This window comes from Miniopterus schreibersii, assembly GCF_964146895.1.
Source record: "Miniopterus schreibersii genome assembly, chromosome: 7".
NCBI lineage: Eukaryota > Metazoa > Chordata > Mammalia > Chiroptera > Miniopteridae > Miniopterus > Miniopterus schreibersii.
Window position 1 is genome coordinate 44,344,573 of NC_138108.1, and position 14,069 is coordinate 44,358,641.

The 14,069-nt window shown below is 38.5% G+C and overlaps 1 protein-coding gene across 2 annotated transcripts in view; it reads right to left on the minus strand.

Moving 5' to 3' along the window:
• CERS6 (ceramide synthase 6) overlaps positions 1–14,069 on the minus strand; it is a 235,624-nt gene that overhangs the window by 90,523 nt on the left and 131,032 nt on the right. The window lies entirely within an intron of this gene.

The window sequence follows — 14,069 nt, forward strand, 5'->3', positions numbered from 1 at the left end:
AACAAAAATGCATATTCAAAATTGAACAGAAATCTGTGGAAGAGATTTTCATGATAACTGAAGGGTCACATTAATGCACCATGTAGCTGCCATCAGCACAGACCTAGTAAGTAGACTTCTGGTAAACCCTCATTAAAAAAATCACTGTAAATCAGATGAAGTAGATAAAAGCAAGCAGGTCCTGCTTCTGGAATGTAATAAATAGAAAAAGGGGTGAAAGATACTTTAAATTGCCCCAAGATCTCTCTATGAATTAATCTGGTGGTGATTTAAGTGCTTCAGGAGTTGGTTTATTTCATTTAAGGAGAGCATTGATGTTTGTTGGTGGGGCCAAAGAAATGCAACAGAATTAACAACTGATGGGCCATTCCCAGTGTTCAGAGCAGGAGGGAAGGCCGTAGGAATAAACTAACCAGCTCTGTCAAGGATTTGATGCTACAGACAGACATGACAATAAAGTAGAGGGCACTCTTTCCTCTGGCTTTTTAGTGGGCCTACTGGATACTTCTTGGCATTTGTGACTCCTGTCCCTCCCCTCCTCTCATGAGACACCAACTCCAATGCCTGCAGGATGGAAAATGGAAATTCGGGATATACCTTATCTTACCCAAATGGACGAATGTTTCTTTGGCTCTTATCACCTATTTTACTAACATCAGAATTAAACCTGGAGCAAGCAAGCAACTACAAACAAAATATTAGTATGTGGACAGCAGCTTCTTTTTTTAAAATTTAAAGAATGCTTACTTTCCCATTGCTGTATACACTTCTCTATTTTGAAATGTGTCTCATTTGTTATTACATCTTATTTAGCATGACAGCCATTAGTGTAACTTCATGGACAAATAGCAGATCCGGTTCAACAACTATTATTACTTACTTTCCGGAACTGATCTAGAGGTGCTTAAAGTAAGGATGGGGAAGCACGTGGGTAACCATGTGACAAGTACAGTGATCCAACTCTTCGGAGTCCACTGTGGGGACACGGGTGTTGTGGCAGAGACTTAGGATAGACAGCCCAGAGGGAGGAGAGGAAGGGGAAGAGGAAGGGAAGGGAAAGGGAGTTGAAGCTGGAACAAAGACTTATGTCATGGGTAGGAGTTAGCCAGGTCAGGAAAGGGTGAGATCATTTCTGTCTACCCCTGGCAAACGGAGTTGTTATCAGGGGAGGAAAGCAGATCTTTCCCGTTACAAAGTGAAATGTTCTACTTTCTAATACAGGCAGTTAAAGACTTTTCTCTGTTGAAAAATATAAAATTAAGATTTCTGAAAACCCAAAGGTTATTTTAGTAGAAATTAAACACTTTTAAAACTAAAAATATTCTTGCATTTTATCATTTCTCTTCCATTCTTTCTTGCCATAAGATATCCACATGAAGACATAACATAGTATCAATGAATAGGTTTACTTTTCAGGATCTGACCAATCATTGAGATGGAGTATTTTTACTAAGAGAGGTCATTTAACAGGGACAAATGTGAACACAGAATCACACAACCTAGGGCTGAATGCCAGCTCTGCCACTCAGAATTACTTAACCTCTATGAGACTGTTTCATTTCTCTTTTAAATAGGGTAATAACAGACCTCAGGGGGCTAGGGAGAAGATCAATTAAATACCACAATGCAGGGCTCAGCACAGAACAGCACACGCAGGAGGCTGAGGAAGCACGTGGCTGCCACGGCTGCGAGCTCTTCCTTCTCATTCCCTAAAAGCCAGCTGCCTGCTTGCCCCAAATATCACAGAACTAAAATATATTTTAGAATTGTTTGTATTACGTACTAAGCATAACATTAAAAAAAATAAAGAGCAGTTTTGTGCCCCCACAAAGAAGTATTCACTATCTTCAATGAAACATTAATACCCTTTGATCCCCCCACCCCTTCTGCTAAGTTAGTGAATCTAAAGGGAAAAAAAAAAAAGTGCTTTCTACCTCCATAGAAAACATCATAACAGAAAGAGCTGCCTCTTTTTTCTTTTTTTTGGCCAGGTAATAAGAAGTCATTTTTCTGGAAAAGAAACAGAAGGAATCTTTTTTAAAGTTTCACTTTTTCTTTTCCCCCATTTTAGAAGTCACTTTTAAATACACTGAGAACATTCTGCCTGTCTCCTCTTTTCTCTTTTTAAAAATTCAACACTAACTCTTCAGTACTGGATAAGCTTTCATAACAAGCAGGAAATGCTTTTACCTGAGACTGACCTTCTGCCAACTTTTTGGGGCGTACCCGACACAAAAATCCACAGATACACAGGAGCCAGTCTTCACCAGCACGTGGGCCGATGCCAGGCACAATGACCAGCGTGACCATTGCAGTGACCAAAACAGGTCTCCCTGCCTCCAGTTTTGGCTTCTTCTAATTCATTCCTACACTGCAAACAGTTGGCCTTTCTCCAGCTCTAGTTCAGTCCTCTGTCACCTCTTAATTCTTTCTTTCCTAAGTTTCCCGTGTAGAAGATAAGTTCTTGACCTGGCAACCATGGCTTAGCCCACCTGCCCCACTGCCCTCTTATCATCAGGCTTGCTGTCTCCCCTCTTCTACCCCTAAACACACAGCTCCCCTCAAGTTCCAGCCAGATACTGTTCTTCCCTTTACCTCCTTTGTCACTGCCATCAGCTGAAGCTTCCTTCATCTTTCTGTTTTTGTTCTGTTCTTCTTTTTTTCCATTGATTTTTAGAGAAAGTGGAAGGTGGGGAGGGGAGAGAGAGAGAAATGTGAGAGAGACACATCATTGGTTGCCTCCTGCACGTGCCCGACTGGGGCCAGGGATTGAACCTGTAACCCAGGTGCATGCCCTTGACTGGGAATCGAACCCACAACCCTTCAGTGAGGGGTGAGGGGAGGGTGGGGGGACACTCTAACCACTGAGTAACACTGGCCAGGGCTTCTTCCTTCATTTTTCGTCCTCAATACCACATGCTTAGTTCAGTCCTCCCTGAGCATCTTGTCAAAAATTCTCCCTCCTCCTCTAATCTTAGGTCCGTGTGTACCACTATTACAGGACTTTTATCATGTGCTGCCTGATGTCATATGTACTTGTGAGCCAGTCACATTCCATTCACTTGTAAGCTCTTTAAGGACGAGAGATATATGATTCTTCCATAGAAAACTTCAGATTTTGTGCTATTCCAGTTTTTAATTAAAATGAAAATGTTATAGAATTTAATTAAATTCTTTTTCCATGATTTCTAAGATAATAAAATAATATGAACATTTACAGCAGCAGCAGATGTGTTACCACCTGCATATCATCTCCAGCTTCATGTGAAGAGACAATGCAAAATGACTCCAACTTTGAATGTGCCAAGTGGCATTTCTCCCTGGATATACTAGTAAACATCTCCTGAGAGATCAGGAGAGATGAGTAGAAGATTTTCATAGAATGGTAGGCTGAATAATTAGCTCCAAAGATATTCAAGTCCTAATCCCTGACATTTGTGAATGTTACCTTATATGGCAAAAGCAACTTGCAGATATGATTACAATAAGGATGGGGAAATGATCTTGATTTATCCAGATGGATCTTAACTATAATCACAAGTGTCCTTATAAGAGGAAGATAAAGGAGAAGGCACTGTGATGACAGAAGCAGAGATTAGAGTGACACACTTTGAAGATAAAAGAAGGGGCCACAAGCCAAGGAGTACAGCCAGCCACTGGGAGTTAAAAAGGCAAGGAAGAGAGTTCTCCCCCAAAGCCTCTTGAAGGAACCAGCCCTGCCAAATACCTTGACTTTAACCCAGTAAAACAGATTTTAGACTTCTGACCTTCACAATTCTAAGAAAATAAGTTTATATTGTTTTAAGCCACTAAGTTTGTAGTATTGTTATAGCAGCCACAGAAAACTAATACACATGGTAAGTTAGTATTTAGCATTTCTGGGTACCACACTATAACACAGTAGTTCTCAAAGTGAGGTCACTGGATCAGCACTGCCATCATCACTACCTGGGTACTTACTGGAGATGCAAAGTCCAAGGCCTCATCCAGACCTACTGAATCAGCAGCTCTGGGAGAAAGCCTGGCCATCAGTGATTTAACAAGCCCTCCAGGTGATTCTGAGGCACGTTCAAGTTTAAGAACACTCCTGGGACATTTTCTCTTTGAACCTGGTAATCAACAGGACGTCACACATTTTAAAAGGATGAAATAGTCTAATAGAATATCACTTCTTTGAAACAAAGGCTATGAGAACACAATGTGAAAAACAGCAAGGGCATTCCAAATATACTACAGCACAAAAAAATTTTTTTAAAGTCTTAAAATAACAACAATAGAAGCCACTACCAATCTATAGTGACTTGGAAACTAGGGGGCATTAGTAACCACAGCATAAGTAAACATCATCTGTTCTCCCAGGAAGTGGTCCTGTTGTGAGTTGTCAGCCTCTCCTTTGTGGATGTGTGTTCCTCTCCATAGCAGATCCTTGATTAGAGGTTAAAAGTAAAAAATAAAATATCATGACACAGAGTTTCTTAATAGGTGTTCAGCCTAAGCGGAAAAATTATTTGGCACCAGCCGTTCAATACAAATGGGTGGATAATAACTAGACTGCAATGCCTGAAAAAAATTACCTAATCCTTTCCATTGTTCACTGCCTTATGGAAGCCTGAATTCCTTGAGGACAAAATAGCCATCTTCTCTCAGTTTTGGAATAGTAGTTCCAAGGTGACTGGCATCACCAGGTTTTGCTCAAAAAATCCTAAACAGTGACAGCAATGGCCTGCAGCGGTCAGGCCTATTCTCGTTAATAAAGGAGAATGGGAAAAAACAAAAAAGACTGAACCACGGGTCCCACCTGACAGCTGACTCTCGCTGACCCAGGCTCCACAAGCCCTCCTAACTGGCTTCTCGAAGCTACACGTGGAGCTGTAATCAGAGCGGGAGCTGGCCAGGTCGGAACGCCCACCCTCGGCTCCACATCAGCTGCTTGTCCTAAGTACTCCCGCCCCACTTCAAACACACACAGAAGACTGGGTCTTCCTGGAAGAGACAGAACACCCATTTCAAAAGCAAAAGTAGAACATCTCACTACTTTTCCCAGAAAGCTGTTGTTTTTAAGCAAAGATCTCTGGTTGGTTTCATTATTGCTGATAAGGAAAACATTTCATGATGATGACCACTGTTTGTAAAAGTTATTAGCTCTCAGGCTTTATGAAAACAAACCTAATAAGAATAGCTCTTTCCTCGTTAAATTCAAGAAAGGTTTTTTCTTCAGGTGTCAGGTGATGATTCAGCTAATGCCGAGTGAATGTGCAGGTAAAGATTTTGATACATGGATCAATTGTTTCATATCAAATTACCTGAGCTCTTCTGAGAGTGACTAGTTTTCTATTCCCCATGGAAACGGGAGAAGACTACAAATGCGATTCAGTTCTCGGGCACTGCCCTGAGCCAAAGGAAGCCTGTGTAGCACTAGCTTTATAAATGAGGAGCAATATAAATGAGGAGCATATAAATGAGGAGCAATGTCTTCATATTCAAGTTCAGCTCTAAACTTTTGAGATGTATAAGTTTATGCCTTTAGGGAACTGTCTAATAATGAATGTGACATTTACATCAATTATTTTAGTAGCCTATGAGATAGTTTTTTGTTACTTCAAGTTTCTATGAACTTGATCCTTTATTAAATGAGCTGAAAAGGTAAGATTCATGGTTTGATCAAGCATCAAATCCATAAACCCTTGTATAAATAATTACATAGAACAAGTGTCACTCAGTAAGGCAGCAGTCGCCACTTGTACTTGGGAGTTGACACAAGTACCTTTTCCTCCCACAAAAATCCATTTCAGCTCCATGAACTCCTAGAAATCCTAAAATCCTTCTACTTCACTGTCAGGAGAAAGCTGTTGGTATAAATGTCATTCTTTCCAGACAAAGTCTGAACACAAAGCAAAGACAGCCTGGGCCCTCACTAAGGGTCAGGCATTATATTGCTCTTTCAATGCTCTTTAGAGAACATTTTACACAACCCAAATTAAACTACTGCATCTCATTAAATACAAAACTGTAAGGGATAACCTCAGTGTTGATGAAATGGTTTTATCATCTGAACAAGTTTTCATTCATTCTAGACAATGAACAATTTCACCTAAATCACATTCCCCGAAATGTAGAAAGTAACTGAGTTGTCCAAATTAGCTTCTTACTGTGAAGAGTATATTAACGGTTTACTACTCACACTGTAGGAATTAAACATGTATCATGAAAGGAGAAAAAATTTGTGTTGTATAATTACACTGGGTTGCGTAAAAAGGGACATTTATGTCCAGTCTGAAAATTAGTAGACAGTTTCTGATAAGATCCAAAAATACTAAGAATGCAGCAAGCCACACATTCTTGGCTTGGTCAATGTGACTTCATTTGAAAGTAGACAAATAAGCAAGTTTGGTGTTTAATTTGTGCCTTTTGAATATCATCACTAAGTTTAACTCTATAGTCTTTGGATAAATATAGTTATAAGACAGAGCCTTTGCTTTTTCTTGTTAACTGGTCAATCTTGATCAGTCCAGTAGGTCTACTGAGTCAGTAATGAAGCCTGGATACATATAGACCATCTGCCAAAAATACCTTGATTTAAATCTCAGCCCTCCCACTGACTAGCTATGTGACCTTGGGCAAATTACCAATCCTTTGTTAGCCTTGGTATCTTCATTAATAGGGGTGAGGAGTTACACTGTGTAGCCCATGAGAAATGAATGCTAAGTGACCAATATAATGCCTGGCCCTTAGTGAGTGCTCAGTACCATATAGCTATCACCATTATAATTATGATTATAATTTTCATCAGTGATTCAAAATTTCATCCCAGTTCTGCATTAAGCCAATTGCATTTCCAAATCATTCTCCCAATCTAAAAGAGGTATGACTTTCATTGTGAGAAAAGCTTTTAAATGCTATATGAAATGAAGAATTCCTAGTTATTATCTAATACAGGTCATATAAATCTGCTATGGGAATAGAGCTTGAATCTTAACAGAATCCCATCAGAGACTAAAAAACTCCTTAGAAAGTCTATGCTTTTCCAGAGCATTCCAGACAATGCGATCATGTAAAGAGAAACCCTGAGAGGAAATTCAGGGACTATGGCAGTGCAAACTAGGCAAACATGAACAGTAGGATTTTTTTTGACAAAATTTCTGTATCTCTTTGCCATTTATATGAAATTCAACTTTTAAAAATGTTTCTCCTTTTTAAAAATTGCAACTGTAAGCTCTTTCATAACCAAAGTATATCTAAATTTATGCATAGTCACTTCCATTCTAATTCCTACATCTTAGGGTTAAATTTTTAATAGAAGAAAGAGTAGTCAAGACATTTTGAGAAAATATCTATCTTCAGTTCTGCCTCTCTAAAAGGAATCTTTTCATTTTTACCTATTACCTTCCATTTATCTATATGTCTGGTTATCACAGCAAAATGTACAAATGAGTTTGTTACTTATTTTCATGTAAAGTTACACTAAAAGTTTTATTAGGACTATAAATAATGTAGTTACTTTACAGTTATTATTTTTAATGGTTGTGTGTTATTTTGATAGCAATATTTTAAATAATTCCACCAATATTATACATTAAGATTGTTTTAAGTTCTGTTTTGGATGTGTTGTAATTTGCATGCATGTATATGTATATGCATATATATATTTATTTAAGTTGTAATAAATAACTTTACAAATGTATTTTTTTGGTTCTGTACAGTTCTTTTCTCAGGATAAATTCACAGGAGTTGAGCTGCTGAGTCACAGTATATGAATATACTTGTGGTTATTATCCTAAATAACCATGTTGCTTTCTAAACAGGTTGTATCAACTTACCATAATTATTAGCTATTGCAAATTCTTCACTAAATTACGCAGTATGAGTTTAAAAAATGTTACATTAGTCTACACTGCTGATTTTGGAGATGTAGAAATGAAATCCCAGAGAGATTAAGTGACTTGCTTAAGGCTCTAAAACTGATTAATGGCTATGTCTTCCGACGATTCTTAAGGGCCCTCCCTGTATCACATTATCTTTAGTTTCTTACTGGCCTCAGAATGTTCTTCTCAGAAAGAATGTCAGCCACATGCCAACACAGAAGGGCAAATGACAGGTATGAGGGAAATTAGGAAAAATTCAAGAAGACAGATGTGGGTAGAAGGGGGAAAGGAAGATACAGCAAGGAGAAGCATTGAAGGACAACTTCCTAAGTCCATTCCAGATCATTTCCATTCCAGAAAGTGTATTTACCCATTCGAAAGCATCAAACCATGGTCATGACAAGGGATCTTACTTGACTAGGAGACAGTAGTAGCACAGCATTTAAAAGTTTCATGTCAAGGGATTATAGAGGATTTAGGCATTCAGTTTCCCAACAGATCCCATCTCTCAATCATTAATAATTAGTGTTATGTCTTATATTTTTAAAATACCTTATAGCTTCCACAGCATTCCTACACACAAGCTGAGCAAGTCAGGACAGGTATCCTATTCCCACTTTACAAATGAGAAAATGAAGTTTCAGAGAGCAAAGTTCCCATTGAGCATAATCAGCAGAGGCAAGGCTGAAACCTCCATCCTGACTTCTGACTTAATGTTTTCCCTAGTGATGTGACTTTTATTTCTTAATAACTAAGGTGAATTTACTAATGAAAATAAATAAGTAAATAAATAAAAAAATGTTACTTGAACTGCTAGATTTTTGAAACTTGTTTTTTAAGATTTTTGTTGTTTTTTCCCCAAAGTGATCTAGAAATTTTAAAGACCACGAGCCTAACTGGCCTCGATTTTTTGCCTCAGGCAAGTCAATTCTTCCTTTTGAGATTGTTTCTTCTTTTCTGACATGAGACATTTGAGAGAGTTGATTTTTAGGTCTTTTCCCAATGTTTGAGTCTGTGTCGTGTGCAATTCTTACAAAACTATTTGAAGGGGGCCATTTTCTTAGTAAAACTCTAAATGTTAAATCTCTTTAAACAAGTGACGCACGCCAAGCAATTCCAAAATATTTAAAATGACACAAAGAACAAAATTAAAATAAACACATTCTAATAGCTGGAGCTAGACAAATTTTATTTTCGCTATCAAAATAGGCAAAAGTACAACAATGCTGTTTCCATTTCATAAAGATTCCAAGCATCACACCAAGGGAACACTCTGTGGCTTTCTTTGTCGAACTTGGAGAAAAGCACGCCAAGTGGATAATGCAAGGCTATTCCTTAGTTCAGGTCAGACTCAGACAGCCTAAGAGAAGGGCAGAGTGTTCATGCGGCCAGAAGAGTTTTCAACAGTGGCTTTTCACCCTGCAGTTAGTCACAAAGTCAACATAACAGGTGGCAAATTGCATATTTTTAAAATGTAATAAAATAAATGACAGTAAGTTGTCAGAGCACACTGCCGAATGCAGCACCATGGGAAGGCTGGGCTAGTTATGAAGATACTGCCTCTCAGCTCCAGAGCCGGGACTCTGCAAACTGCACTTCAGCTGCCTCTGGGAGCTGGTGCCTCGCTGGGTTCTGCCTCCTGGAAGGCCCGAGAGGGAGGCCGGAGGCAGCCGGAGGAAGATGAAATAGGCCCCTTTCTGCTCTGCTTCCCGCTCCTGTTCACCCCCCTCCCCCAGCAATGCAGCTTCACCCCCGCAGTGGCCGTTCATCCCAGTGGCGACAACTATTGCAGTGAGCGCTTTTCCTCATTTCCAGAACCAGCCCCATCGTGGAGCCTCAGAGACTCGGCCAGGTCAGTGTTCCCTCCTCACAGGTCTTATCCGCTCCATGGTTCCTTCTTCAAGCTTCGAGGTTCTGACCATCCAACTTCTTCCTATAAGCCCTGGTCCCCAGGAAGGCAGCTTCTCCCTGCTAGTGCTCAGTGCAGTGCTCATCAGTGTCACGTACAGACAGTGCTAGTCCTTGAAATGTGAGCTGCTGCTTCACCAGAATGTAAATGAGCCACACCACCAAGCTCACTGTGTAGTTCAGCTGACTTTTCTTCATAGGTAGACTTCCTCAAAAAAGGAGCAATGAGCTGATTTACATTCAGGTCAAGCTCCTTATCACAGACTGCTAGCAAACCATCAGCAGATCAATTACTTAGAGTAACACAGTGTAGTGGCTCCCCCTCGGTGAATGATTCTGCATATTATAGTCACTCCTAAAATAACTCCTGTGGTTTCTGTCTTCTATGGAACACTGACTGATAGAGAGGCTAGGTATAGCTATATTTTGAGTAAATTCTATATTTTAATTATATACATGCATGTGTACAAAATGGATTGTGATATAAAATGCACCATAAGGCAAAAAAGTTGGAAATACATTAGCCTACTATGTAGATTATAAGAAAAAATAGTTACCTAAATCCCAGTTGCACATATATCTGCATTGCCTTCCTGTGACGCAGTATTTTTTAAAAAAATAAATAAAGGAATTAAAAGAAAAATATTCAAAGAACTCCATCCAACACAAACTTCCATTTACAAATGAGAAAGAAGATAACAGTAAAAGAAAGATAGCTTTCTCTATTTTTAAAGGCTTGATATGTGGGATCTTTTGGGACCTAGGAAAATATGTTAATTTGTATGAGTACACTGTGTGGAAGGATTTCAGAGCACCTGAAGTAATTCTGGGTCTTCTTTTATAAAAGTACTTGTCTCTGTCAATCATATTAATTCATAGGCAAAGAATCATTTGTGTCCAGCAATTAGGGGAACAGACTATTGAGCCAGGCTTATCTTCCACTATTGAAATATTTCCTACTAAGGTAATAATAACTTTACTTAATAGTTCACTAACATGTCTGGAAGGTCAATGGCTTCTAGAGTACACTTCTATGATCAAAGTGAATGCTATCAAGAAAGGCAGATCTAAGCTAAGAAGCTAAGAAAACAAAGACAACATATATGCACACCTGAGCATTATCACATCACTATAAATGAAGCTCATTCCCTTATGTGTTATCATGGAAGCTACAAAAACATCTTGTTGATTTCATATAAATAAACATAGATACCTTACAGGGTATCTGAAAATTGTAAAAATATAGGGCTAATTATTTCATCATAATATTATAGAACTATTCATAGGGCAAACATTTAATTTATCACCCAAACTGGGTCATCTGAGTATGAGGGGGAATTAACCCTAAGCCTGCTTGTCTGGTTACCCAGCTCATGCAGAAAGTCAGCCCGTGTATTGCCCCAAAGATACATTTACACATCAACTAGAAGAACTATGACAATGTAGATTAAGTCAACTCATAAGTCAAATGAAAAATAAAGTACGATGGATGAATAGTTCTCTGTGCTTCTAGGCATCTTACATATGAAAACATAATTTCTGTTTCATAGGGTCTTATTCCATGACATATCCTTTGGCTTTGCTCAGAATAGCTGGAATATTTTTAAAAATAAAGTACACATGGCAACCATGAAAATGTGCCTCTTGGATCTTGGATGGCTGCAAGTGTAATTGGCCCAGGGCCCAGCTGCTGTGCTCTAAAATCCACAGTTATGTTTGCATGAAGGCCATTGCTGGACAGGTTGCTGGCAGCCAATGACCGAGAACAACAGGAATACTAAGGACAAGCTCATTTCTGGGAGACATAGGTCTCCTTTGATAGTCAAATGTGGCTCCAGGACTCCACAACAGCCTTACTGAACTTTCCTTAGAAAGGCACAGCAGTCCTAGAGCTTCGCCCAACTTTCTTTCCTTCCTTCCCTTTCTTCTGCACTCAGGGTCAAGCTTACATCGTGGTCGGAAGGCTCTTCCAGCTTCCCTTTGACTCCCTCCCTATTTTCTCTCATGGGCATTTCCCCTAACAAATTTCTCACACATTTAATCTCTACTTGGTGTCTCCTCAGAGGATTAAAACTAAGACAGTACAAATGTTTATTGACATAAACCTAGTTTATATGTATTTAAAAACTCTTAACTGCCTTATTCCTAAGTACAAAAAAATATTTTAAAACTGAGAGCACTTAAATCAGTCATATTTACACATTGAAACTCTACTAAAAACCCAGGTAAGTATGTATATTCTTCCCATACAATGAAGCCAATTCTAATATGAAAAGTTAACAGCCTTTGATAAAACTTCAGCATTCAACTTGAATGTATTTCAATGGCAGAGAAAACTGAAGCTACTCTTACATAGAGATTAATACCTCATAGACTCATCTACAAAATAAGGTGTTTAGGTTATATGCATAACTTTTGCATCTAAAAGTTTCAAAATTTATTTATTAATTTATTTGTTTGCTTTGAACTTTTTAAGATTCTCTACCCATTATTGAGGGTGCCTGGTGCTTTGCATTTGATAAATATATTTTTAACTGTATCATAGAATTTCAGGGTAGAAAGGGTTCTTAAAGTTACTTAATCCACCCTAGAAGATGAGATGTATCAGGTTCATTTGACCTAAAGGCAGAAGAAAATTGGACACTGCAGGCTGCCCATTTTTCTAACAGTCCATTTAATAACCCATAGTTTTGATGCCAGAATTAAGAAGCAGCTGTGGCCTCTCATCTCTTAATACTGGTTCACTACTCTGCCATTTTATTCTAAGACATGTAGGGCATTGTGAAAATCTGAATTACCTTCTTTTGATTATTTCTGCTGTTGCCTCCATAATAATTCTGTTCCCTCTCAGGTTAAATGAACAAATATATTGTCTACTCCAAGAAAGTTAATAGAAGTATATTTTCAATATCCATTAAAAAGTATTTAAAGTTATATAATAGAAACAATGACTACATTGGGTCAATTTTGCTAACCTAACTGAAGAAGGAAGTCATTTGGAAATCATGCTGAGGTTAGGGCAGACTGGTGAAGTGGAGAAAGTACTGGAATAAGAGAGAGCAGTGTGTTTCATTTTACTTTCAACTTTAATAAACTCACTGTGTGACCTTTGGAAGGCCACCTATCCTCTCAGGGTTTCTGCTTCCTCAGCTGTGAAATAAGAAGATTGAGCGAGATGGCTTATGAAGTCCTCCACAGCTAGTTCAGCGGCATGGATTCTATGTGCACTTTCCTATGACTAAACTAAACAATACAGTTCATCCACAACTGACTGCCCCTTGAATAGTATTAAAGGAAGACACCCGAAATACAAATAATTCAACGTGAAGAACAACATCCAGTTGTTTTTTCATTTTTTTAAGCATTTGTCATAACTAGGGTCAATTTGAAAGGGAACTGGTATAGTTTAAGGAAAGATAATTTTCAAACAAATGCTCTGCTGACAGGCCCTCTTACAGCCTTCTACAGAGCCACTGAGGACTTGGAGATTAAAAGTACTCTTGTTCCATTTGTTTAGGGACAGAGTAAAGCAGAGCGAAGTGTCAAAGTGCTTCCTGTTCTGATGCCGATGGCCAGGCTGGCTATATGAGGGCTATAATAGACCATGTCCTACAGATCTAGGGGAAAGGACAAAAAAGTGCCCCTGGCTCTCACTATCTTTCCTTCTCACCATCAAAGCCCTTCACCAAACAAACCCCACATGAATTCCAATCCTTGGCCTCAGCAAGGTGGCGTTCTCATGAAGCACAACTCTGCCATGTGTGCCCAAATTTCATGCAAAGCTACTTCCTTTTCCAAGGTAATGAAGTTGTAAGCATAACAGCTCTACAGTCATTCTTTCCATTTTTTCCCTAAATAAGTTTGAAAACTAGAACAGTAGGGTTCCAGAATAAGCAGTTTCTACCACATTTATTTACCCAAGTTGAACATTTCTTCATACGTCAAGCCTATAGAATGAAGCTCATCCTTTTGAATCAATTCAAATGGCCTCTGGGGCATGTGATCTTATTAAGTGAAAAAATAAGTGTAGTTACTAAAGGAAAAGGCAACAAGTAAAAAGAATATTTCCTTTAGGAAAACATGATATTGGGAAACAGCCACTCTTCATAACAGAATTTGCCGCAGGCAGAAAATATCTTATAACTCAGACTTCAAAAATAAAAATGTATTTGCAATTTTCACATCAATGTTTACATGAAAATTCACTAGTAAGGCATACCACTTGGCACAATGCCCTATTTTGGAAAAAAAATTTTTGAACTAAATAAAGATAATATTGCTATAACTTTAAAGGTTAAT